Source organism: Petaurus breviceps, unplaced genomic scaffold (assembly GCF_028583685.1).
Source record: "Petaurus breviceps papuanus isolate PSGF00001 unplaced genomic scaffold, PetGlider_PUasm1.0 90808, whole genome shotgun sequence".
Classification (NCBI taxonomy): domain Eukaryota; kingdom Metazoa; phylum Chordata; class Mammalia; order Diprotodontia; family Petauridae; genus Petaurus; species Petaurus breviceps.
The window spans coordinates 12,784,243-12,810,393 of NW_027187349.1; the positions used below are offsets into that span (position 1 = coordinate 12,784,243).

General features: G+C 39.0%; 1 long non-coding RNA gene across 1 annotated transcript in view; it reads right to left on the bottom strand.

The window, feature by feature from the left end:
• Positions 1–9,546: 9,546 nt before the first annotated feature.
• LOC138147823 (uncharacterized) overlaps positions 9,547–26,151 on the bottom strand; it is a 57,881-nt gene continuing 41,276 nt past the window's right edge. The window contains exon 2 of the long non-coding RNA XR_011164904.1: positions 9,547–9,910. This is a non-coding gene — a long non-coding RNA (uncharacterized lncRNA). The remainder of the gene's footprint in view (positions 9,911–26,151) is intronic.

The window sequence follows — 26,151 nt, forward strand, 5'->3', positions numbered from 1 at the left end:
GCCCAAAGTCACATGGCTAGTAAGTGTGTCAAGTGTCTGAGGCAAGATTTGAACTCAGGTCCTCCTGACTCCAGGACTGGTGCTCTATTGACTGCACCGCCTAGCCGCCCATCTTCTACCTTTTCTAAGGAGAGAATTTTAACTTATACTGCATTGAAAAAAAAAAGTCATCAGTTATGTGTTCATTCTACCTTATTCCATATCTCAAAACCCCTTTTCATCCTCCCCCATTCTTTTTTCCTTTCTCCCATTCTCTGATGAAGAGATAGTTTTCTCATTGCTAAGACTAACCCCTCCATTTATGCTCTTGATGCTATTCCCTCTTGTCTCTCTTAGGAACTTGCCTCCTCAATCATTCCTTATATTTCTCTCATCTTCAGTCTCTCCTGACTCACTGGCTTCTTCCTTGGAAGCTAAAAACATGCTTTGATTTTTTTTGCTTCCTTAAAAAGGTCTCTCCTTGATACTGCTATTCACTTAAGCTATTCACTCAAGCATTATCTCTTTTTCTTTTCAGTCAAATTTATAGAGTTGGCTGTATATGTCATCTCCATTTCCTCATTTCTTATTTGCCAGTTCCTTAGAATCTGTCTTTCAACTCTAGCACCTGACTGAAACTGTTCATTCCAATGTTACAAATAATCTCTTGACTGTTCAATCCAATGACCTTTCCTTGGTCCTTATTCTTTTTGACATCTCTATAACTTTTAAAATTGTCAACTCCTTCCCCCCACTCATCCTGGATGGATAGGTTAGCCTTCCTAGATTTCTGTGGTTCTCTTCCTAACTCATTGTGTGTTCAAGTGTTTATACTGAATTACCTTTGCTATTTCATTATGCCATCCTAAACCTAGGGATCCCCAAGACTATCCATGGCCCTCTTCTCTTTCTATACTCTCTCCTTTGGGGATCACTTCAGCTCCAGAGGATTGAATTATCATGTCTATGCAGATGACTCGTGTGTGTGTGTGTGTGTGTGTGTGTGTGTTCTACCCTGAACTCTTTCTAGAAATCCGTATTATCTACTAGCATCTCCATCTGAAAGTTTTGTAGCTATCTCAAATTGAAAATGTTCAAAATTATACTTATTACATTTTGAACGAAAACCCTCCCTTTTCCAAATTTTCCCATTTTTACCAAGGGTACTGATGGGGTAATGGGACCTGGACCCCTAAAAGGAAAAGACCATGTCTTTGAAAGCAGCTCAGTCCCTGTGTAGCGGGTCACCATAAAATGATGGGATATAGGGTTAGGGGTACACGAGACCCCAAAACACCAACATGCCAGGTCCTGCCAAATTAATTCGACTCAAGCCTTCTCTCAGTCAAAGAAAAGCAAAGTTTATTAAAAGTTTACCATATTGGGTAGACTCTTAAGGCACCTCAGTATCTGTAAGGTTTGTATTGGACAAGCAGGCTTACATAAGACACAGAGGAAGTCTATGCTAGAAAATTCTATGGTGCTCTCACACCACATGGAGGCAAATTGGGGTCTTATATACAGAAAGGTTGTGGGAGGAATCTAGGGGTGGTCTAGAGGAGGAGTTTGGGGAGGGTCTTTAGAAGGAGTCAAATGAGATCAGACCCTAGTAATGAGTTTGAGAAGGGTCTTCAGGAGGAGTCAATGAGGTCAGACTCCAGTCAGAGTGGTAACACTCCTTAATTCCACCAAAATCTTTTCATAGTCTCTTTTTGTATAAAAGTATACATCTTGCCCCCTTTAAGTTGCAGATTCACTTAGAATCTCATCACTCCTATTAGCATTACAGTAAATCTTTTCACCTAGACAAGAAAGAAGACTTGAGTGATTGAATTCTTTCCAGGCAGACCTCCCTGGGTTCCCAGCACCCCAAACCACATCATTACCCCTAATTTCCCAGTCATGGAGGTTCATAACCTCAGAGTGATACTTGGCCCTTTATTCTCCCATAGCACAAACATCTAATCTAACAACTAAGTGTAAGAGGGAGTATCCAGATGAGACTATAGCTAAAACCAGAAGTCAGGGAGTCCTAAAAGATACAGATATTGAAATGCAGAGGAGAAAGATTTTAGATGCAAAATATACATGCTCTCCCTTTGAAAGAGTCTGAGGTTTGAGCTATGAATTTGCCTTAAGGGTACAGACTCTATTCATATTTTATCAGTCTTTTGCAAAAGAGCCCCAAAGGAGCTCTGAGACTGATCTCTGAGCCTCAGTTCTGAGGGAAGGAAAGAGAAGAAGCTTCTGGCAATTCTGCCAATCCTAGGGCATTGCTCTAGCTGAAAAAGCACAGCCACATCCTAAATTCAGAGGGAGGGAGACATTTTTAAGCACCTATTATGCGCTGGGCACTATGCTAAATACTTTACAAATATTATTTTATTTGATCCTATAACAACCCACATATAATTATGTGCTATTATTATCCCCACTTGACAGCTGAGGAAACTGAGGCAGACAAATGTTAAGTGACTTACCCAGGGTCACACAGATAAGTAGGTGCATGCCTGAGGCCAGATTGAACTTGACTTCCTGACTCCAGACTCAGAGCTCTGTCCAATGTGCCACCAACTGCCTCATGCCTGAAAGATTCTTCATCAACGGGCAAGCCTAGGCAATCCAGGATTGATGACACGCCCTGAGAAAAGCTCATCAGCAGAGTGTCCTTCCTGACCCAGTCCAGCAGCAGTTTCACAGTAACTGAGTAACCTACCTGGCCCAATCCAGCAGCCGAGCCCTGTGGCTGAGCAACTTGCTGGGTCCAAGTTAACAGCAGTGAGCCAAGTAAGGAAGCAGCTCAGCAGCTAAGACAGCTGCTTGACCCAACCCAACAGTGAATTGACCCATTCAATCAACCAATCGATAAACATTTATTGAGTGCCTGCTATATGCCAGGCATTGTGCAAAGTGCTGAGGGTACAAAAAAGAGGCAAAAGACAGTCCCTGCCCATAAGGAGCTTACAATCTAATGGTGAGACAACATGCAAACAAATATATAATATAAACAAAAAACAACAGTGACAGTTCCTTTGTTCTAAAAAAATTTGTATTCAAATGGGTAAGATGGCAAAACTATAGGAGTATTTGCCAGGGAATGGAATGTTTGGAAAATCCCAGCAAAGTTGAGTTGGTCCAAAGGGCAATCAACTTATAGGTACTTTCAAGGAACAATGATAGCAGAAAACATTGATTTGATTATTTGGCCTGGAGCTAGAGGTATAGGGAGCATGGATAAGAACATATACATTAGTAGTACAGTTGGAGAGAAGCCAAAATGCAGTAGACAACTGAATGGGATGTGAAGTTATCTAATCTGGTGTTCTGGGGCTAGATAGACTGGTGGGTAAGCTAGCTGAATTTACCTTCTCTCACTCACCAATCACCAAGACAGCTTGCCCAGAGAAGTAGCTTGAAAGTTAAGTGTATTAACAGCTATTAGGGACTGGAGTCATTTTTCTGAAATTCATTTCAGAGATAATACTGCAGATGGTGAAGAGTTGGTGGATAGCAAGGTAACTAGGGTGAACAGCTGAATGGGTTATGAAGCATGGCTTCCTAGTTTCCATTTATTTATCTCTCCAACCTCTCCTCCACCTAACTGCCAAATTGGTCTTGGCACAGCACAGGTATTACCTTGTCACTCACCTGCTCAGAAACCTTCAGTGGCTCCCTATTCCCTCTAGGGTAAAATATAATTGTCAACATTGGGTATTTAAGTCATTCCATAATTTGGCTCCACCTTTCCAAACTCATTTCACATTATATTCCTTAATATACTCTCTATTACAACAAAATTAGCCTACTTGAAATTCTCTGTTAACAAAAACACATTACCTTCCTCCATTCATTTGCTCAAGTGGTCCCCTACACTAGAATTTAAATTCCATAGTCAAGTTAGGCTAATAAATATATATGTGCTAAGCACTGGGTATACAAATACAAATGAAAAAAAAAAGTCCCTCAAGGAACTTATATTCTAATGGAAATTGACAGAGGGAAGGGGGGAAAGAAGGAGGTACTCAGTGAAGGGGCATTGTAGAGACTATCAGTGACAGTTGGGAGTGCAGCCTGGAAACAAAGACATGGCTGACCTGGTCATCCTCCTTAAAATGAAGTTTCTCAAAAGATCTAGTCTATAGAGGGCAAGGCCACAGGACTTCCAGCATGTGAAGTCCAGAAGAAGAGTGAGCTTTCCAGATGAATAACTTTCTGAGGCATTATAAGACAGGTAGGAGTGTATCCTGGAAAGGAATGAAGGTAAAGGAATTCATAAGCTGACAAATTGAATAGGTAGAGGAAGTAACTGGGGATGTTTGAGCAAAGAAATAACATGACTAGGTCTATGTATAAGAAAGATTATTCTAGTGATACAAGGGACAGACTAAAGAACATAGAATAGAATCAGGAAAACATAAGAAAACTATTGCAATAGTCCTGGCAAATGGTAACGAGAACACGTGTATGAGAAGGGTTGCAGTGGGAATAGAGAAGTGTAATGACAAATTATTTTCACTTCATTGATTTTTTTGTTGCTTATTGAAACCTATTTACTTAATTATTCATTAGAAAGAATTTATTTTTCTTTTAATTCTTTTCAATGATTTCCCAGTAATTCTCAGCATTGGTGCTCCACTTGGAACAAATTACTCACTACCTATTATTGTCGGGCTAGCACATGAATTTAACATCCTCCTGGCCTAAATCCAATCCTCTCAATTCAGTTCCACTATCACCAAAACCAAGATGAATGTGTTCCCTGGCCTTTTCTGTGAACATGGCTGTTTTATGAATTCTATTCATAGTGCTCTGATGAAATATTCAGTACTGCATTGCACCATGGGAGAGTGGACAATTGTCCATGTGCATTTTGAATCTTAGGCCACAAGTTTCAGGATGTGTGCTTGGTACAGTGACTATTATTAATTCTGAATCAAAACTTGGGACATATAGTTTTATAAAAGATTTTTTCTGATTTGCTAATTTATTTCTAGGACAGCTACAAAAATATAAAATTAAGTCAAATTTAGTTATACATTTGATGAATTAATCACTTTTACTGAAAAGAAACACAAGATTCCACAATATATATTAGTGCAATATATCTGTTCTTTTCCACCATTTATCCTATTGAAATTGATGAGGTTTTGTTTCCCTTATACTTGTTCAAAGAAAATGGCTTGTTCAACAGTTGTTTATTTTGCCTATTTTCCTCCCCCAAATCTCTGTGGATTATTAAAAAAAAGTTTTTTTGTATCTTCCGTAGTCCTCAAGGACTTTTTCTATCTCCAAAAGCAATTAATTAGGGGGAAAATATTACAAATTGACAATTCCATTCATTTCAAGAAGCATTCCTTGAAATCCTATTGCATACAGAGGACTGTACTAGGTACAAAGTAGATATAAAACAAATTCCCTGCCTCCATGGAGTTTTCCACTGATGAAATCGCTGTTGTTTGTCCTTTATTCTCGAGGAGGACCATGACATCAGGAAGGTGATGCCATGATTTGGAAGTAAATTTGGATTAAAGTGAGGGAGGACTGTGCAAGGTCACCAGCCTCACTTTCTCCTTCAGAGTCATCTGGGTCCAGTAACAAGACACAGAATAGAACAGGAGGACTGGAGATGGCCCCCAAGGGCATAAGATAATCAAAGAACTGAAAAAAGTATCGATGGTAAAGGACAGGTAACAAAGACAGAAAGATGCCAAGGTCTTGAACAAAGCTCAAAGAAGTATATACACATTGTTATCCTTTTGTTGTGAAGTCCCAGTCAAGCTTGGTAGAATTAAAGGGTGTGTAGCCATCTGAAGGATGAAGGATTGGTCACACCCTTAGTGGCCCTTTAAATAAAGGGGGGAGGGGATGGAGTATGTGAGTTTGAAGAAAATCAATCCTGATCATATGGCAATTGAGCTGCATGGAAAAACTGACCCCAGGAGCCCAACTGAGTGACCGTAAGACACCATGAGAAAGGACAGGACACTGGTGCCCTACAGTTCTGGAGGAGTGAATTTCCTGAGCCTTATATGTTTTCTGTGTGTGCACCTCATCAAACTGAGCTTCCTAAAGCTCAGATATGACCATGATATGACCCTAGTCAATAAAACTGAAATGACTCTCTATTACCTTCAGGAGTAAATGTAAAATCATTTGGTTTTTAAAGCTCTTTATAACCTAGCTCCTTACTAACTGTCCAGTCTCCTTCTACCTTACCCCCATGTACTCTGTATCCAGTGACACTGCACTTTCAATTCCTCAAATAATCCCATTTCCCAAATCCATGTCTTTTCACTGACTGTCCCCCACCCCCTCCAATACTAGAATGTTCTCCCTTTTCATCTCCACCTCCTTGCTTGACTGGCTTTCTTCAAGTTCCAGCTAAAATCCTACCTTCTACAAGAAGCCTTTCCTGATCTCCCTTCCCCATCACCCCCTTTGATGTTAGTGATTTTCCTCTGATAATATCTAATTTATCCTACATATAACTTACATGAATCTATTCGTTTGCCTTCTACTACCACTACCACAATTAGAATGTGAGCTCTTTGAGGGCAGGAACTGTCTTTTTGCCTTTCTTTGAATCACCAGAGCTTAGCACAGTACCTGGAACACAGTAGACACTTAATAAATGCTTGTTGACTTGCTTTGATTTAAGCAGTCTTCTCACTGATGCTATGTGTAGTTTTTGGAAAGTGTACACCAAGTTCATGGGGGGAATGTTTTGTTACTATTGTTTCTATGACTCCATCTCAATAAATGTCTTTGCTTTGAGCTAATTATATCCTCTAGGTGACTATTAAAAGTAAATGCACTGGTGGAACCTTGTAAGATGTATTTTTAGGAATCTGGACCCACAGAATACCTTGAACCTGGGTTAGTTGTCCCCTGGGGGACCAATCCAACCTGTTAGTACAAGCTGGGAGTGGGGGTAACCCTGGAAGAGGCACTATGCATACATCACTCTTTTTAGTCCCTGCTTGGAGAAAACACTTGTACTTAAATCTGTAGATCCTAAGGTTAGAGTTTGAAGAATTCTGAGAGAACAATTAGTATAAACCCTTCATTTAAGATGAAATGAGGAGGCCCAAAGTGACTTAGAATCAGTGGGATGCTGGTAAATGTTTAACAACCAGTTCTTCAGGGGGGAAAAAGTACCCTGTGACACACTTTTAATTTTAATTTGAGTTCTTAACATTTCCTACTTCATTCTCTTAAGTCTAGACAATAAACAAAACAATAAATCAAGCTCTGGTTTGTAGCCTTTGCTAATTCCTGAGATGTAAATGCTCACACTGAGAGCCTGCTAGAACTGGCCAGCACTAAATTATCAGAGAGAAATCACTAGCATTAAGCAGGGGGTGGGGAAGAAATCCATGGGTGAAGGGGAGGAGAGGAGAGGAGAGGGAGAGAGTCTGAGGGGAAGAGGGAGGATGAGGGGGAGATAAAGGGGAGGAAGGGAAGAGGGGGGAGGAATAGGAAAGGCTTCTTATAAAAAGTAGAACTTGAAGAAAGCCAGGAAGGCCAGCTAGGTGGTACAGTGAATAGAGCACCAGCCCTGGAGTCAGGAGGACCTGAGTTCAAATCCAGCCTCAGACACTTAACACAAAAACTGGCCTTATGTTACCTTCAGCAAGTCACTTAACCTTAATTGCTCTTCCAAAAAGCAAAAAAAAAAAAAAGGAAAGCCAGGGAAGCCAGGACATAGAGAGGAGGAAGAAGAACAAATTTCTAGCCCTAGTCAAGACTTCACACTGGAAAAATATTAATAGCTAGCATTTATATACTACTTTAAGTTTTGCAATGTGCTTTATAAATATTTCATTTCGGCCTCACAACAACCATGAGAGATAGGTGTTATTATTATTCCCACTTTACTAGGCTGATAGGGGTTAAGCAATGTTCCTGGGACCATACACAGCCTGTAATAACAATAATGTGTAACATTTATATACTTACTATGTGTGCTAGACACAGTGCTAAGTGCTTAATATTTACTGTCATTTGATCCTCACAATAACCCTAGGAGGTAGGTTCTATTATAAGCCCTCCTTTACAGATAAGGAAACTGAGGCAAACAGAGGTTAAGTGACTTGCCCAGTCAGAGTCTGAGGCTAGATTTAAATTCAAGTCTTCCTCATTCTAGGCCTAGGGCTCTATCCACTGGACCAGCTAATTGCTTCCACAGCTAGAAGGTACTTTAGAGATTGGTGCTTCTTAAACTATGGGGTCGCAAAAAATTTGGCAACAGTGAAAGGTTTCTGAACAAGCAATGACCAAAAATTAATTGTCAATCAAACACATAATGAATCTGATATGTTTCTAGCAGCACTTGCCCATGTTCCATGGGAAAGCATGTGCACTTTGAAACCCCTAGTAAGGAAAGAAATGAGAAGAATGGAAAAAGTATAAGGAGCCTTGATTGTAGTTCAACCTCATTTTTCCAGAGGGAAATTGTAACTTAAAACAGTTAAGAGATAGAGTAGTAAATGCTAGAGGCCACTGAATAATAATAATAGAGCCTCAGACACCATCATACAGAAGTCACACAGAAAAGAAGTAGCAAGTTCAAATTCTCTGATTCCAAATCCTGGGCTCTTTCCATTGCACTCTCCTCTCCTGTTTGTGCTTTTTTGTTTCAAATCTTGTGTTGTTGGGGTCTTTGTTTTGAGCAGTTTTAATATATGAAGAGCTAAATGGCAGTTACGTGAATAAAAAATTTCATCATTTGTAAAACTGATGTCTTTCTTCTACACACATACGCAAAAACGTTTCTAATATGGAAGCTAATATCACATCCAGATTAAAAGGGACATACGTGAGAGTTGGGGTGGGAGGCTGGAGAGGTAGGAGGGATGATATCAGAAGCAGTGGGATTGGGGTACAGTGGGGAAAGGGCTGGGTTTGAGAAAGAGGACCCTCACTGAAGCACAGCTTTGCCATTTAGAACCTAAGTGACTTTGGGAAAATCCCTTAACTTCTCTATGCCTGAGTTTCCTCATTTATAAAATGAAGGCAGTAGACTAGATGACCTTTGAGACACAATCTAGCTCCCCAGTTTCCCACAAATCTTAGTGCTATTTGAAGCTATTTAAGCTTTAGTCAATTAAGGAGGTGTCCCAAAAGTCTTAGTGCTAATTTAAACTAGTAAAGCTTAAATAATTATCTGTGATCCTATGAAATGAATAAAGATACTTTGGGATAATGATTTATCTCCTCTTACAAATGATCAAAAATCTGCTTTTTACTTATCATTGCTAGGCCAGTACTATCTCCAAATCTTGTTTATAAGTACACCTCATGAAAGAATCAATATGAGATCTAGTGAAGCAGTTAGATAAATCCCAGCTTGGAATCAAGTAAAATTTATTTAGCATTGATGTTCAATGCCCTTTCTTGATTATTCAGGTATTCTCTTATCCCATGCCATTCCTCGACTCCATGGGACTTTCCATTACCCCACAGAAAGACAAGATCTCTGCCCTCTGAGTTCACTAAGGAATATATAGCTTCTTATGTGAGTCAGTGGTAGGATTTTCATGTTTTACGCAGAGAGACCAAGCTAGATGCAGAGAGACTACCTTTTATTCTGTAAGAAAAAGTCTTGTGGAATCGAAAAAATCCTTACTTTTCTGCAACCTTATCCTTGCCAATCACGCAATGCTATCCACGTGTCACTCTCTTCTCTCTGGTCATCTTCTACATGTCTTCTTGCTTTCCTTCCTTCCACTTCTGAAAACAGGAACTGTGATCAACATAAACTCTGCCCCTCATGTCTGGATAGGACATGTCAGTATATTTCCTATGGTCCTACTCACTACTACCATTTTAACTTTCCAGATCAGTGTCCCTTCTTGGCCACGATTCCTCTCTGGGTTCCAATCTTGAAGACAGTGTCATCTTACCAGGTGTGACTTCAGGTGAATCATATCTGTAAAATAAGAGTATTAGAGTAGATGGCCTCTGAGGTCCCTTCCAACTCTAGATCCGTGATCTTAAAACCTCACCCCATAACTACCGTACTACCTAAGAAGGGGAATGCCTTGTAGTTTCCACTACCTGACAATTTGTTTGCAGTGGTTATTTCTTCCTAAATTAAAAAAAAAAAAATGGTAAGGGGCACCATAGAAGAGAGCATCAACAACCCATTGGTTTTACAATACAATCTAAGTATAGTAGTCTTACTAATAGACAGTCATGCATGTATCAGTTTAAGACTTAAAAGGGTTTACAGCAACTCTGTGAAATACATACTATTCACATACTGTGAAGTACATAAGTATTATTCCCATCTTACATATAAGCCATCTCAGACTCAGAGTGGCTAAGTGATTTACCTATGGTCAACATACCTGGTATGTCATGGTCTTCTTCAAGAACAAAGGACAAACAGCAATGATGACAAGTTCTGAACCAGAAGTTCAAACCTAGGTCTCTCCTATATGGGGACTTTCTTGAATACATCCCACTTATATTTGATCTCTTTATAAATACCTGTTTTCCAAAAAGGAATAGATGTCATTGGTCCTTGTGGATCATTCCTAAAGTATTCTGTAGGCTCTCTAAACACATCAGCTACTCCAGCTTACCCAAATTCAGGTCTTTAGAACAAATATACATCAAAGTGAGAAGGCTCATTTATTAGCTTTCCTGACTATTGTGATGATCACAGTAACATTTCAAGTGGCTTCCATCATATTTTGGATGTTAGTTTTCACATGAAGCTGCCCATAATACGTGATAAAGGTTTCACTACACTCCTGTGAAAAACAAAAACCTTGACTAGTTTGGATGGATGAATTAATTTGAATTCCAGAAACCTCTAAGGGATTTTCAGTGATCCACTTCATCAGAGGGTTGTAAAGATTATAATTATCTCTTTTCGAGTATCAAAGATACAATGACCATCAGTCCTTTTTTTTCCTTAACAACCTCTTAAAAGGTTCCCATGGTAATCAAATGACCTGCCCTAGACAAGGGAATAAAGAAAGACCTGGGGCCCCAGTAATACTTGTTTCTTTTTAAATTTGAACAATAAAAGCATAAATTGTGTTTAAAATCTAATACAATGAGGTAGGCTAGGAAAATGCTTTCTATATGTTACAGAATCATAGATCTAGAACTAGAAGGTATCTCAGAAGTTATCTAGTAAGACACCCTCATTTTACAGATGAGAAACTGAAGTCCAGGTAGATTAAGTGACTTTCAAAAGGTCCCACTCATAAAGAGAGCTGGAGTTTGGACCATTTCTGGGCCTTTGACTCCAGAAGCAATGTTCTTTCAGAATCTGGCTCATGATAATAAAAGCCAAGGCACATTTGGGGGGATTTTCTGATTTTCCAAGCTTTTACCCAGAAAGGAAGATATATATTAGAGGGCTGCAATGGCCTATAGCTGCTCTCAATTTCCTTGACCTTTTTAAGAGTACCAGGTAGTTGAGGAGGCCAGGTAGTGCAATGAGTAAGAGCACTGGCCCCAAAGTCAGGATGACCTGGGATCAAATCCATGCTCAGATACTTAGCACCACACCCAGAAATAACTGTCCATGTAACCTTGAGCAAGTTACTTAAACCCAATTGCTTTAAAAAAAAAAAAAAGAATACCAGGTAGCAACTTCAGGACTGCTGTTGGCCATTGATTAGAAATCAACCTTGGTGTGACAAAGGAAGGGGAGGGGACCAAGACTGTGCTCTTGGAGTCAGAGTGAATGAATTGGTGTGGGGAGACAGAAGAAGGATGTGAGTGAGTGTCAGCTTGGTGTCAAAGTGATGCAGTGGGGTATTCAGGGCTGAATGATGTGGCATAGTCATTGAGAAGGCTGGGAAAGAATGATGAGCAATAAAAAAATTCAGTGAATGTAAGAGCCAGAGAGAAGAGATAGTAAGTGCGAAAGAAAGCTTGAGATTGGAAAGCTCCAGCTGTGCATTGAGTCTGGTCTGTATTATACTGAATATGGGGGCAAAGCAAATCTGGGTTCCTATGCTTCACATACAGAAAAAGTGGCAGCATAAAAAGTAGAGTGATCAATGGCTATTTGAAGCCTTATTCCTTTTATACTTAACATCATTTCATTTCTAACTATATCCTTTTGCCCTCCCCAACCCAGACATTTTCTTTATTAAAAATTTAAAACAAAGAAGAAAAAAAGTTTAGCAGAACCATCCAACTCCTCAGTCAAGCCCAACAGCATATACAGCATTACACACATCCACATAGTCTCCCATCTCTGCAACAAAAGGATAAAGGTACGTTTTTTTCCCTCTTTTCTGGGGCCAGGTTTGACCCTTGTAAATATATAATATTTGATATAATTTTATTTTTCTTTCTGTTTGCATTGTTGTAATTATATGTACCATTTTCCTGATTCTGTTTACTTCATATCTTCAATGTTTCTCTGTATTCTTTGTATTTGTCTATGTCAGTTGGTTCTGTTCAACTTTTTTCTCTTTGTTTTATCTAGCCAAGTTTCAATGGGAAGGGTTACATTTAAAAATTAATATATAAAAACAAAGCTCTGGTTATATCGTTTTACATTTATATATGTTGGTTTCCTCGTTCTGCTCACTTCTATCAGCTCATAAGTCTTCCAGTGCCTCTCTAAATACTCCATATTCATTATTTCTAATAGCATAGTATATTTATATACCTTAATTTGTTTAGCCATTCCCCAATCAATGGGTACCTACTTTGTTCCAGTTTCTGCTACCAAAAAAAGTGCTTCTATGAATACTTTGGTAAATACAAGAACTTCCCATCTTTAGACCTTCCTACAATATATTCCTAGTAGTGAGATCTCTGGGTCAAAGAGTTTAGCCATTCTAGTCACCTCCTTAGTATACAAATTCCAAATTGCTTTCCAGAACAGCTGAACCAATTCACAACTCCACCAACTACATGTTAGTGTGTGTTGTTTTTTTTTCTCTTTTGGCTTTGAATCTTTCTGTTTCTTGTCATTTGTCTATTTACTGGGTATAAAAAGAAACCCAGAGTATGGTTGTGTTTTTTTAGTTAGATGTTTCTTATTGTTAAGTAATTTAAGCAATCTTTCAAGTGGCTACTAAAAATTAACATTTCTCTTAAGAATTTTTTGCTCATACACTTTGGTCACTTATCTATTAGAGAATCGTACTAGGTCTTATATATTTGTGCTAGCTCTATTTATATCTTAGATACCAGAGCTTCATCAGAAATATTTGATGCAAAGAATTTATCCCCTATCAGCAGTTAGTCTTCTTATCCTAGCTGCATTGATTTTGTTTGTGTAAAAGTTTTTCAATTTCACATAACAAAAATTTCCAATTTTTTTCCCCTCATCCTTGTCCCATTCTTGGTTAAGAATTCTCCCCCTAGCTATAGGTCTGAACAGTATCTCCATCCACTGAGAGGCTATTAATCAGGTTTGATCTTATGCAACTTATCCAAAGTGGGTGTTTTCTGAGATCCTCCTAATTTTCATTTTTGTTGTGCTTTTTTTTTTTAAAGAGAGTGTCCTGAGAGGTAGGAGATACAGTTATGAAGAAGAGGGATAGGATATATGCGACTCTGAGTAATGGTTTTGTGATACATAGTTCCCACCTAGGAAATCTGGGGAAAATCTCTGCATGTACTGACTTCCATCCCCAGGATACTGAGACCAGCTCCCTATTTGCAGATAGTTCCACAGAATAAAGAAAGATGAAAGGTCAAAGAGAACAAAATAGAACTCCCACCAAAATGCTTGAAAAATAAAAGAGCAATTTCCTTTCAAAGTTCTATACAGTCTCACCAATTTATGAATAGGCAGGTTCTCCCCTACTTTCCCCTGCTGGCATTGCCAGGTGTAGTATCTCCTACAATCTCTCAACAGGTGATGTCAGGAACTCCTCCCCATAGCTCCCCAGCTCTCAGCAGACACCGCCTCTTGTTTTCCACACGGCTCCTTTAGCAAGCCTGTGCCATCAGACATTATTCATCTCCTCCATAGCAGTCCCTCCTATGGCTTTGGATCAATTCTCCCTGCAGTTTCTATTATAGTTCCTCCAGAGTTTGCCTCTCTGACAGGAGATGCAGTATCTATTCTTCCCAGAATCTCTGTAACAGGGCTACACTTCTCCATTACCACAACATCCAGTCAGGAGAAGGCCTCTGCTAATACTGAATACAATTCCTGTTCTTGCAACCATTTTTCCCTGGATATTCACTGTCATTGGGCCCAGGAAGGTGGACTTCTATTCCTGTTCTGCATAGAAACTGTCCTTGAATTTGCTATTCTGCTTAGAAATTGTACTTACTCTGCCAAATACCATCATAACAGCACACTAACTTTCCTTTAATGATCAAATATTCATGCAGGTAGGAGTTTCCTTTGATACCAAGATTTCTGTCCTGGCACTGCTTCTGGGAAACTAGGCCTGGTCCCTCTCAGACATGGGTTTGGAAAACGTCTTGATTTCAGAATTATTGGTTGGCTACAACTACTCTGTTCTGTGTCATAACATCAATACTGCAGCTCAAGGACTAGATTTGGAAGCTTTATCCTAGCAACTCATGCTAGGCATATAGACATAACTACTCTATTTAACCATCTGAAGAAAGGAAATCTCAACTCTCAGTAATTTAGTGTTTCCAGATGCTAGGCCTTTCCATAAGTAGAGGGTTTCAGCCACTAAGCTCAAACTAAGTTCCCCTTCTTGTGTGGCATGCATGATCCCACTCTATATTGGAATGAGGGAAAGGAATTCATACTGAATATGAGTTCACTCATGTCTTTGTGGAGCTCATCACCAGATATTTATCAACCTAAAAACCTGACACACACTCCCTATTTCTCCTTTGTTTGAAAGAGCAAACTGATATGATCCTCCATCATCACAGGGTCCTTGAAAATGGAAGTCCCATTTGAATAGTACCGCTCACATGGCTAGCAAATTCCAACTTCTTTTTCCCATAATCCCTGTGCCTTCTCCATGTGCCAGAGTAGAAGAAAGCTGGGTCAAAGGGCATAGTGTTAAGTGATTTTTTTGTGTGTATGATTCCAAATTGTTTTCCAGAATAGTTGTACCCATGCATAGGTCCACCAACAACACATCAATGTGCCTGTTTACCAACAACCTTTTCAACATTTGTCATTTTCCTTTTATATTATCTTTTGTAACTATTCTCTAAAAGTTATTAAACTGTGCTTAACCTTTGACCCAGTGCTACCACTGTTTGTCTTGTACTCTCCATTCCAAAAAACAAAGTGGAAAAGGTCCCATGTGTACAAAATTATTTAAAGCTGCTCCTTTTTATTCAAGGTAAAATACTAGAAACTAAAGGGGTACCCATTAATGGAGGAATAGCTTGAACAAATTATGTTATATGAATATAATGGAACACTGCTGTAGGGAATGATAAAGAAGATGGTTTCAGAGAAACTTGGGAAGACTTTTATGAACTGATAACAGAGTGAAGTGAGCAGAACCAGGAGAAAAATTTACACATCAAAGGCAAAACCTTTAAAAAGACTTAAGAGCTCTAATCATTGCAATGACTAACCCCAATTCCTGAGGATCCATCTCCCAACAGAGAGATGATGATTCAGCATACAGATTAAGAAAGATATTTTTGGACATAGCCTATGAAGGAAATTATTGTAGATTGCTTGGCATAAATGTTATGAGCTTTGTTTTTCTTTTTCTTTTTTTTTATTTTTGCTTTTTGGAGGGCAATTGGGGTTAAGTAACTTGCCCAAGGTTACATGGTTAGTGTTTTTGTGTGTGTGTTGAGTGTCCGAGGTCAGAATTGAACTAGGGTCCCCCTGACTCTGGGGTGGGCTCTTTACTCACTGCACCACCTAGCCGCCCCCACTTTGTTTTTCTTTAAAAAAAAATTAGGAGTGGGGAGGTGGGAAGAAGAGAAACTGGATTTTTGTTCACTTAAAAAAATTAAATTTAATTAAAAAAAATTTTAAATAGGGGCGGCCAGGTAGCACAGTGAGTAAGAGCACCAGCCCCACAGTCAGGATGACCTGGGATCAAATCTGGGCTCAGACACTTAGTACCCACCCAGAAACATCTGGCCATGTAACCTTGAGCAAGTTACTTAACCCCAATTGCTTTATAAAAAAAAAATTTAAATAAATTTATTTTTACCTTGAACATTTCTCATTATATCTACCTTCTTGTACCCATGGAAAGCTGCTACCCTCTAGATTAGTATACTATATCTCTGGACACCCTCACTGGAATTAGAGGAATTTTCTGTTCTGTCCCTAATACATTAAGCCAGGAGCAGGAGTTGGCATACTCTGTGTTCCACATTGCCTCTTAGAGAACCTCCCTCTCTCTGTATTACTTATCCGACTCTCTTCCTTTGAAATTCTCTCTACCTATATATGGTCTTTATCTTAACAATAATATTAATAATAACTATTATTACTCTTATTTATAGAGTCTTGAAATTTATAAAGTATATTTTTGTGTCATTACTGTATAGTAGGTATCATTTTCTCATTTTCTAAATGAGGAAATTGACACTGAAAGGTCAAATGACTTGCCTGTGTCACAAAGCTCATAATTGTCAAAGGTGATTTGAACCTTGATATTTCTGATGTTCCAGCCTTAGGATCTGGACCTTCTAACTCTAGCACTCTACTATACCCTAGACCCTTCTGTTTTCATGGAGTTTGGTATATTTGGTTCAGTCTTCCGGTTCATCCTAATGCCTGCCCTCCTGTTTTTGGGCTTCAAAATAAACACTGATGTTCCCTCAAATGCCTTCTCATCCTAGTTAATCAACATCCTTAATTGAATGATCTATACTTGTATTCTAGGGCAGCTAGGTGGCACAGTAGGTAAAGTGCTGAGCCTGGAGTCAGGAAGATCTGAGTTCAAATCCAGCCTTAGCCACTTATTGACTGTGTGACCCTGGGTAAGTCACAGAACCCTGTTTGCCTCAGTTTCCTCATCTGCTAAATGAGCTGGAGAAGGAAATGACAAAACCATTTTTATATCTTTGCCAAGAAAATCCCAAATAGGGTCATGAAGAATCAGACACAACTGAACAACAGCACAATACTTTTATTCTGCCTCAGTCACCCAGAGGGATGATCATTGCCTTAATCTCACCATATACATATAACTAACTCTCTGTGTCCATGATCCTGAACTCTAAAATTCCTCTGTGATCATAAGCAATCCTTCTGTTTCCTCTGCCTCATTCCCTCCTGTTAAATCTTTCACCTCATAGCAACCTCTAGTCATTTCCATTCCTCTCTGCTCCACTAGTCCCTTACTCTGGCTTAACTTTCCTCTTTTCACAGACCTGACCCTATAATGAACCGCTTCGACTCTACATTGTCCGCTACCCTGGAATCCCTTGCCCCTTGGTCTCCAGCAATTCATCCATGATGCGCCAATCTCTTTTACAGACAGTCTAGGGAAGTCTACTTCTGTGTAATGCCTTACTTTTCAGACACTCCCATACTGCTAAATCTAGAGTCACCCAAGCTACAGAGCAGGGTGGAGGGAGCAACTAAGCCTTCTGGGCATCCATAACCAAAGGCCAGAAACTCATCTGCAAATGAAGAAGGTATCAGCCTGAAACTCACCTCCCATTCATACACAGATGATTAACTTTTCACTGACCACACTTTGACCTACAGTCTCACTAGTTTTCTCACTTTAACTAAAGAATCTCCCTGCTCCACCAACACACATACTCTGTCCTCTGCACACTCAGACTCCACTCAATATTTCATCAGAAACCAGTTTCTAATCACCTAGTCCACAGATTACCAGCATCAGGAGAATATCCTAATACTGCTTTCTGGCTGGAGGAATTAATTACCTATTATGTCACTTTTTGTCTATTGACCACAATTGTCTGACTTTCCAGTTAAGCATCATGAAGTAGACAAAGTGTCTGGCCTGGAGTCAGGAAGACCTGAGTTCAAATTCTGTCTCAGATACTTACTAGCTGTGTGTCCCTGGGCAAGTCACTTAACCCTGTTTGCCTCAGTTTCTAAATCTGTAAAATGAGCTAGAGAAGGAAACGGTAAACCACTCTAGTATCTCTGCCAAGAAAAATCCAAATGGGGTCACAAAAGGTCAGAGAAGCCTGAAACAAGTCAACAACAACACCTAGTTAGGCACACCAAGTCTAACAACAGCATCGGTCCTAGCATATTTAATTCAGTACAATTGTACCATTTTGGTTGAGGATTTCTTTTTTTGGAGAGCAATTGGGGTTAAGTGACTTGCCCAAGGTCACACGGCTAGTAAGTGTTAAGTGTCTGAAGCCAGATTTGAACTCAACTTCTCCTGACTCCAGGTCCAATGCTCTATTCACTGCGCCACTTAGCCGCCCCATGGTTGAGGATTTCTTGCCAGGAGATAGATCACTCCCACAAAATCTTGGTGCCAATCATTTCCAGCATAACTTTTCAATTATAGATTACTAAACAAAATTATCTCTCTCTTACCGACTCTATTTCCCTCTGCTGAAATAAATAGTCCATCTGTTCTTGAGGAATCAAAGTTCCTTAGCTTCAAGAAGAATCAGCAACTTCAAGAGAATCATATATACGGAGAACATTTGCAATATATTTTCATAATAGCATACAACAGCAGCAGCCATAACTTACATTTATGCAGCACATATGAAGAAACACTTTCCTCCCAAGAACCCTGTGAGGTAAGCAGGGCCAAATAGAGTTATCCCCCACTTTATAGACAGTGAAATGGAGGCTCAGAAAGAGGTTGTGACTTGTTTATGCCCACTCTGATGTCCTCATTCCAAGTTCATTGCTTTTTCCATTACACCATTTTACTCTCCATAGAAAACTGCAGATATATTAGAAGCATTTCTCCCCAAACTTTAGGAGATTTAGCCCCACTTTGTGTCAGTGGCTTAAGCAGATCAGCCACAGGAAACAGGGAAATTGATGTAACAATAGCAAAAGCATCTATCAGCAAATGCTCAGATGGCAGTCATAGCCTGAGGCAGGAAGAAAGCGTAATAGCAAGGCCTCAGTCAGGGAAGGCTTGGGGGAGGAGAAGGAGGTGCCATCCCTATGTTCAAAGCAGAAATGGAAAGACCAGGCATCACCGAGGAGTGGATGGAATGGGTATTCTCAAGGCTAGGCCATTGTAATAGCCTGCTGGTGGGTCTCCCTGCCTCAAGCCTCTTCCCACTCTAGTCCATCCTTACTATCATTCTTGAGGCTGGCCATATTATCTGGGAGACAGGACAAAAATGCTTCCAACATTGAAATAGATTAGGGGCGGCCAGGTGGCTCAGTGAGTAAGAGTACCAGCTCCAGTGTCTGTATGACCTGGGGATCAAATCCGGGCTCAGATACTCAGCACCACACCCAGAAATAACTGGCCATGTAACCTTGAACAAGTTACTTAACCCCGATTGCTTTAAAAAAAACACACACACTGAAATAGATTAGTTCTGCAACAGATTCAGACAGGGTCATGAAATTAAGAGTCACCTTGGGTTTCTATTTCTGCACATCCTCATGTGTGAATTGGTAGACATAACACCCTGTGGTTTCCTTCCTTGGTGTTCAGACCCCAGGGAAGTTGTCTTGTCTGTCTCTATTTAGGCAATCAGGAATCCTAAATCAGAAACATCTTTTGCTTCTTCTATTTATGGTGACTGAGAGTGAGCTATGATCTGGTCTTCTCTGATCACACTAGGAATCATGCTGTGATGAGATTTGGTCCTAACCTTACTGAGTGAGTCAGTATGTATTTGAAACTTGTGGTAATGAGTTGTTGTTGCTGTCTTTCCCACATTACAACAGAGAGTAACAAACAAGGGACAAAGTCCTTGACATTTGGATCATAGAACCATAGAAGGTTCGTGCTGCAAGGCACATAACTCGGCTTCATTCTCTTTTCTCCACTCACACAGCCTATGTTCAGGCTAGTTCAGGCTCTCATTGTCTCTCCCCTAGATTGTTGCTACAGCATCCTAATAATTGTTCTCCCTCCAATTCATATCCACATAACTTACAGAGTGATATTCATAAAGAACAGATCTGACCATGTTATTCCTTCACTCCAGAAACTCCAATGGCTCCCCATTGCCTCTATGATCAAATAAATTTAGATCCCTTCAAAACCTGACTCTATCCTACCTTTCCAGGTTTATTATACATTATTCCCTTTATATACTCTACAATCCAGACTTACTGGACTACTTCCTGTCTGTTAAAGATGACAGTTCCTCTCTCCCCCTCCTCCTTTCTCCCTCTTAGAATCTCTAGTTCTCTTATTTCTGAGCTCAAGAGCTGCTGACTCCATGAGACTTTTCATTATCTCCTGAGCTGCTAGTGCCTCCCTTATCCCCAAAGACCTTGTATTTTTTCTTCATATATTATATATCTGCTTCTCTGTGTACATGTTGTTTCCCCCATCAGAATATAACCTCAGAATATATAGCAATATAACCTTCCCCATCAGAATATAAAGGGACTGTTTATTTTTGTCTTTATATCTTCAAGTCCTAGCACAATGTACATAGTAAGCATTTAATAAATACTTATTAATTGATTGCTTAATCTATTCTAGTCTTCTTATTTTTTAGATGAAGAAAGTTCCCACTCTCCTATTCCCCAAATTACAAAACTATTTACCCAAGGCATTCACATAGCTGGATTATAGCAGAGCCAAAACTACATAATAGGTCTCCTGATACCTAGACTTCCATTTATTTTTCTTTCAGGGTAACCACCAAAGATAACCATCATATTCTAATTTAGTACCTTGAATTCCTCAGGACTATTTAACCACCAAACAATAATAATAAATAATTATAAATCATTTCACTATAAATAAATATAAATAATAAGTAAATAATGATAATCTATCCTTAATATTGGCAATAGTCTGAAGATTAGGAGCATAGAATTAGAATCCTAAATAGATTTAGGAACCAGTATAATCCCTTCATTTTAAAAATGGGGAAACTGGGAAAATTATAGAACGAGTACTTGTTAAACAAGTTGTCTTTTGATATTGTCAAATCACTTGTTAGTCAACCACATAGTCTCCAACCTCACAAACAGAGACATAATAAATGCTGGAGGCTTTTCAAGGAGTAACAGTCCTTGGAATTTCTTTCTTACTGAGGCATGTAAAAGCCTTAGCTCATTGATCTTCAGTATACAGTATCAGGCATCTTAAAAAAAAAAACAACAGAACACAAAAACTGGCATATCCCAGTGGGTTTGGAAAGATGAAAAAAACTATTTTAATTTGATGTTTTATTAAAATGACTTCATATTGTTTGGGGTACTTTAATGATTTGGGGCATTTTATAGCACATGTGTTCCAAGACTATTGATAAGCAACACCTTAAAAAAAATACTCATTAGAGAAGACCTAGCTCTGTTCATCAATCTTTTTCCTTTTTGAGTTGCAGCAGACTAATTTGACTGGCCTACTTCCAAGTGTCTCTTAAGATTGAACTCTGGAGAGCAGATGAGAAGGAACTACTCACCCAGAAAAGACTTTATTTCCTGTACTGATTTCTTTGTAAGGTCCATTTGACTTGTATGTAGAATATTTGCCACATTAATGGTATTTAATGTAAGTTTAAACCTTGGGAAATTATTACTGTTATTTTAGCTGGATGGGCAAAATGTCAGTCATATGTTTATTCTATCCTGTGGTTGACTTGACTTTAATCTTTGGGTAGATTCTGGGAAACATTTGATTGTCCAAATGTTAGGGGAGCAAAGTAGTGAGAAAGATGATTCTAATCTGATTTTTTGGCACTTTACTTGTAGTGAATGAATGTTCTCCGCTTAGATATATTATTGATGGGCATGTTATAAATTATTAAATCAAATAAATAATTTATTTAGGACAGTGTCAGTTTTTGTCTGATTACCAGTTTTACATTTTAAAAAATGTACCAAAATTACCTGAAAATGCTTCGTTATCATTCATCTAACAAAAATTTTCCAAGGGCCTACTACGTGCAAAGCATTGTGCACATAGATAAAAAACAGCATAATTCCTGCCCTCAAGGAGCTTACACTCTATTAGAGGAGATAAAGACTAGATAAAAATAAGATTTACATAAGGTAAAGTGGGGTTCTTAACCCGGAGTCTATGAACTTTAAAAAAAATTTTTATAACAATACTTCAATATAATTGATTTTCTTTGTATTTTATTTTGTGCATTTAAAAATATTCTTCTGAGAAGATATCCTAAAGGTTCACATAACTACCAAAGGGATCCATGTCATGAGAAGGGCAAAGGAGAGAACCAGATGATACAATCTAGAAAAGTATGAGGAGGGAGGATTCACTCAGCTAAGGGCAATTGAGAAAGATCCGTGGACAACATAGTACCTGAGGCAAGTCTTGAAAGAATAAAATTTCAACAGCTAGTAATGGGATAAACCCTCAAGACAGCCTGTGTGAATGCATGGAGGTGAGAGAGTGCTAGACAAACCCAGAAACAGTCAGCAAGTCCTGTTTGGCAGGAACTAAGAGTGGCAGAATAATGGGATATAAGACTAAGAAGATGGGCTGGTCTTAAATTCCAGGCAGAATTCATGTTATTTCATAGGCAGTGGGGAGCCCATGGAAGTTTTTGAGAAAGAAACTAATGTGATCAAACCTGTCCATTTAGATTATTTTTGACAGTTGGTGGAAAACAGGGTGAAGAGACAGAAATCAAGGAGATTAGTTAAGAAACTATTTCATCAGCCAAGGCAAGAAGAGGTGAGGCTAGAAACTGGAGAGGTGGCAATGGAGGGGGAAAGAAGTGGATGTATACAGTAGATGCTTAGAAATAAAATCAACAAGACTGGGCAATCTAGGTGCGGCTAAGTGGTGCAGTCAATAGAGCACCTGTCCTAGAGTCAGGAGGATCTGAATTCAAATGCGGCCTCAAACACTTAACACTTACTAGCCTTGTGACCTTGGGCAAGTCACTTAACCCCAACTGCCCTGTCCTCCCCCCTCCAAAAAGCAAAAAAAAAAAAGACTGGATAATCTACTGAATGAGGGAGAGGGAGTAGTCAAAGATGACCCCTGGTTTCAAACCTAGCTAACTGGTAGAATGGTAATGCCATCAACAGGAATAGGAAAGTTAGGATAAAGAAGGTTCAGTGCAGAAGGAAGATGAGTCCAGTTTGGGGCCTGCAGAGTCTGAGATCCCAGCTGTCCATCTGGGAGCTGGAAATGTAGGACTAGAACTCAGGACAGACAGTGAGGCTAGGCATCAACCTCAAAGCAAGCAACTTAAAGGAATAATAACTCAAACCATGAGAGTGGGTAAGATCTCTGGGGAAAGAAGTGAGAGGACTGAGTGCAGAGTCTAGTGGGCCACCCATATTTAGGGTGCAGGAGGAGGACAATGAACCATCAAAAAAGAAAAGAAAAGAAAACAGACGTTGAATACCAAGCAAGTGGGAAAACAAGTAAAACTGTATATGATGTAGTGTAAAGAACCCTGAACTTTGAGTCAGGGGGACCTGGGGACCTTGGCTCCAATCATATGAGACTTTGGACAAGTCACTTAACTTCTCTTGGCCTTGATTTTCTCACCTGTAAAATGAGGGGGTTCAACAAAATGACCCTTCCAGATATAAATCTGTCATATTAGACTAGCTACCTATGGTAATAATTTCATTATTATCAAGTTACTTTGTTATTTATTTTATCATCCTAGGCAGGTAGGTGGTACAGCAGATAGCTTACTGGACCTAGGGTCAGAAAGACTTTAGTTCAAATCTAGCCTTACACACTAACTGTGTGACCCTGGTCAAGTCACTTAACCTTTTCTACCTCAGTTTCATCGCCTGCAAAATAGGGATAATAATAGCAACTAATTCCCAGAGTCAGTGTGAAAAGAAAATGAGATTATTTGTTAAATGCTACATAAACCTTAAATTGCTATACAAATGTAGAATTATAGACTACACAATCAAAAAGACTGAGTAAACAAAAGAAGGGAGTGGTACACCATGTAAAATGCTATAGAAAGTTCAAATAGAATGAGTACTCAAAAAAGACAATCCAGTTTAGTAAATACTACATCACTGGTAATTTGGGAGAAAGCAGCAGTGGTCAGGAAGGGAAGCCAGATTATAAGGGGTTTAGGAGTGCATAGATTGGTAATTAGGATATTCTTTGTCTCTGCATGCCTGATTTCTCCTGCTTCTTGTGGAGTTGGGAATTTTTGGTGTTGACCTGGATGTGAATACATATTTATTAGAGTATTTATGCATTTGAAAATGCTCTTCTGAGAAGGGAAGAAAGTGAAGGCAATGAGCATAGACCTCTCTTTAAAAAGGTGGAAAAGAGAGACACCCTAGGACAAGGGCTCTTAAATTTATTTTGTGTCATGGACGCTTTTCACAGTCTGGGGAAGCCTAAGTATCTCTTCTTAATGTAACAGGCCTAGTGTATAAAGCGCCTCTAATCAATATCTGCCCATGTGGAAAGTCATAATTACTGGAACGTTCTGCTAATTAGTTCCAGTCTGCTAATCATGTGGTTAGAAGGTTTTTCAATTGGCTGCAAAGCTAAAACTGGGGGCATCTTCAAAAAGTCCTGAGGTAGCCTCAGACTAGTCTTTTTGGTCATTTTCTCTTTGGCTATGCTCTACATAGCCCTGTGGATACAGGTTTGGGTTATTTTCCTGCTTTGTTATATATTCTTTCATTTTAAGTGAAAAAAGAGCTGCATCTCAAAATCCTGGTTTTTGAAGCTAGCTCTATATTAGTGTCCAGACGATTAACAAATGACTTTTAGGGGTGACCTTTGGGACCTCAGCAGGAGCTGAGACAAGATAATTTGGCATGATATCCAGCAGTTATACCAAACTTGGACACAAACTTGGTAGGACCAATGGTACATAGGAATTGTAGTTAGATGTACTTAGATCTCACTGCCCCCATAGACCAAGGTGGGATAAGTGAGAGTATGCCCCGGTGTTGGGGGGAGGTAAATATTTAAACTTTTGTTATTCTTCAAAGAACAAAATATATCCCTTTTTGAAAATTAATTGATATTAAATGGTAAAAATGCAAATGGGGCATTCCTCACTGACATCAGACAGTGGGGAAAAACATAACCAGTGAAGACTAGAGCAAATGGTGCTAGCTAAGAGAAGAGATATTCTCAACACTCTCAGGGTACCTCTAACTGACCTACCTTTGAGGAAAATAAGTCAGATGATTATAATAAAGTCACACGATTATAATGCTTTAAATTTTTAAAATTTATTTCATTAAATATTTTCCAATTAAATGTAAAAAATTTTTAACATTTGTTTTGTAAAATTTTGTGTACCAAATTCTCTCTCTCCCTACCACCCCTTCTTCACCCCTTGAGAAGACAAGCAATAGTATATTGATTGTACATGTGAAATTATGCAAAACATCTTTCCATATTAGTTACATTGTAAAAATAAACACACACAGACAAAAACAAAGGAAGTTTAAAAAATTAGTTTCAAGTGAATAGAGCACCTGCCCTAGAGTCAGGAGGACCTGGGTTCAGATCTGGCCTCAGACACTTAACACAAAAACTAGCCATGTGACCTTGGGCAAGTCACGTAACCTCAATTGCCCTGAAAAAGCAAAAAACCAGAAAATTAGTTTCTATCTATACTCAAAGTTCATCAGTTCTCTTTCTGGAGGTGGATAGCATTTTTCATCATGGGCACTTTGGAATTGTCTTTGATCATTGTTTTGATCACAGTAGCTAAGTCATTCATGGTTGATCATCCTTGCAATAATGCTGTTACTGTGTATAACGTTCACCTGGTTCTGCACACTTCACTTTGCATTAGTTTACATAAATCTTTTCAAGTTTCTCTGAAATCATTTTGCTCATCATTTCTTATAGTACAATAATATTCCATCAAAACCATATACCACAATTTGTTCAACCATTCTGCAATGAATGGGCAACTCTTCGATTTCCCATTCTTTGTGTTATAAAAAAAAGGCTGCCATAAGAATTTTTGTATAAATAGGTTCTTTTCCCTTTTCTTTGGTCTCTTTATGATACAGATCTAGTGGTAGTTTTAGAGGGTCAATGGGTATGCAGTTTTAGAGCCCAAATTGCTCTCAAGAATGGTTGCATCAGTTCACAACTCTGCTAACAGTACATTGATGGCCCAGTTTTCCCACATCCCCTCCCATATGTTATTTTCCTTTTCTGTCATGTTAGC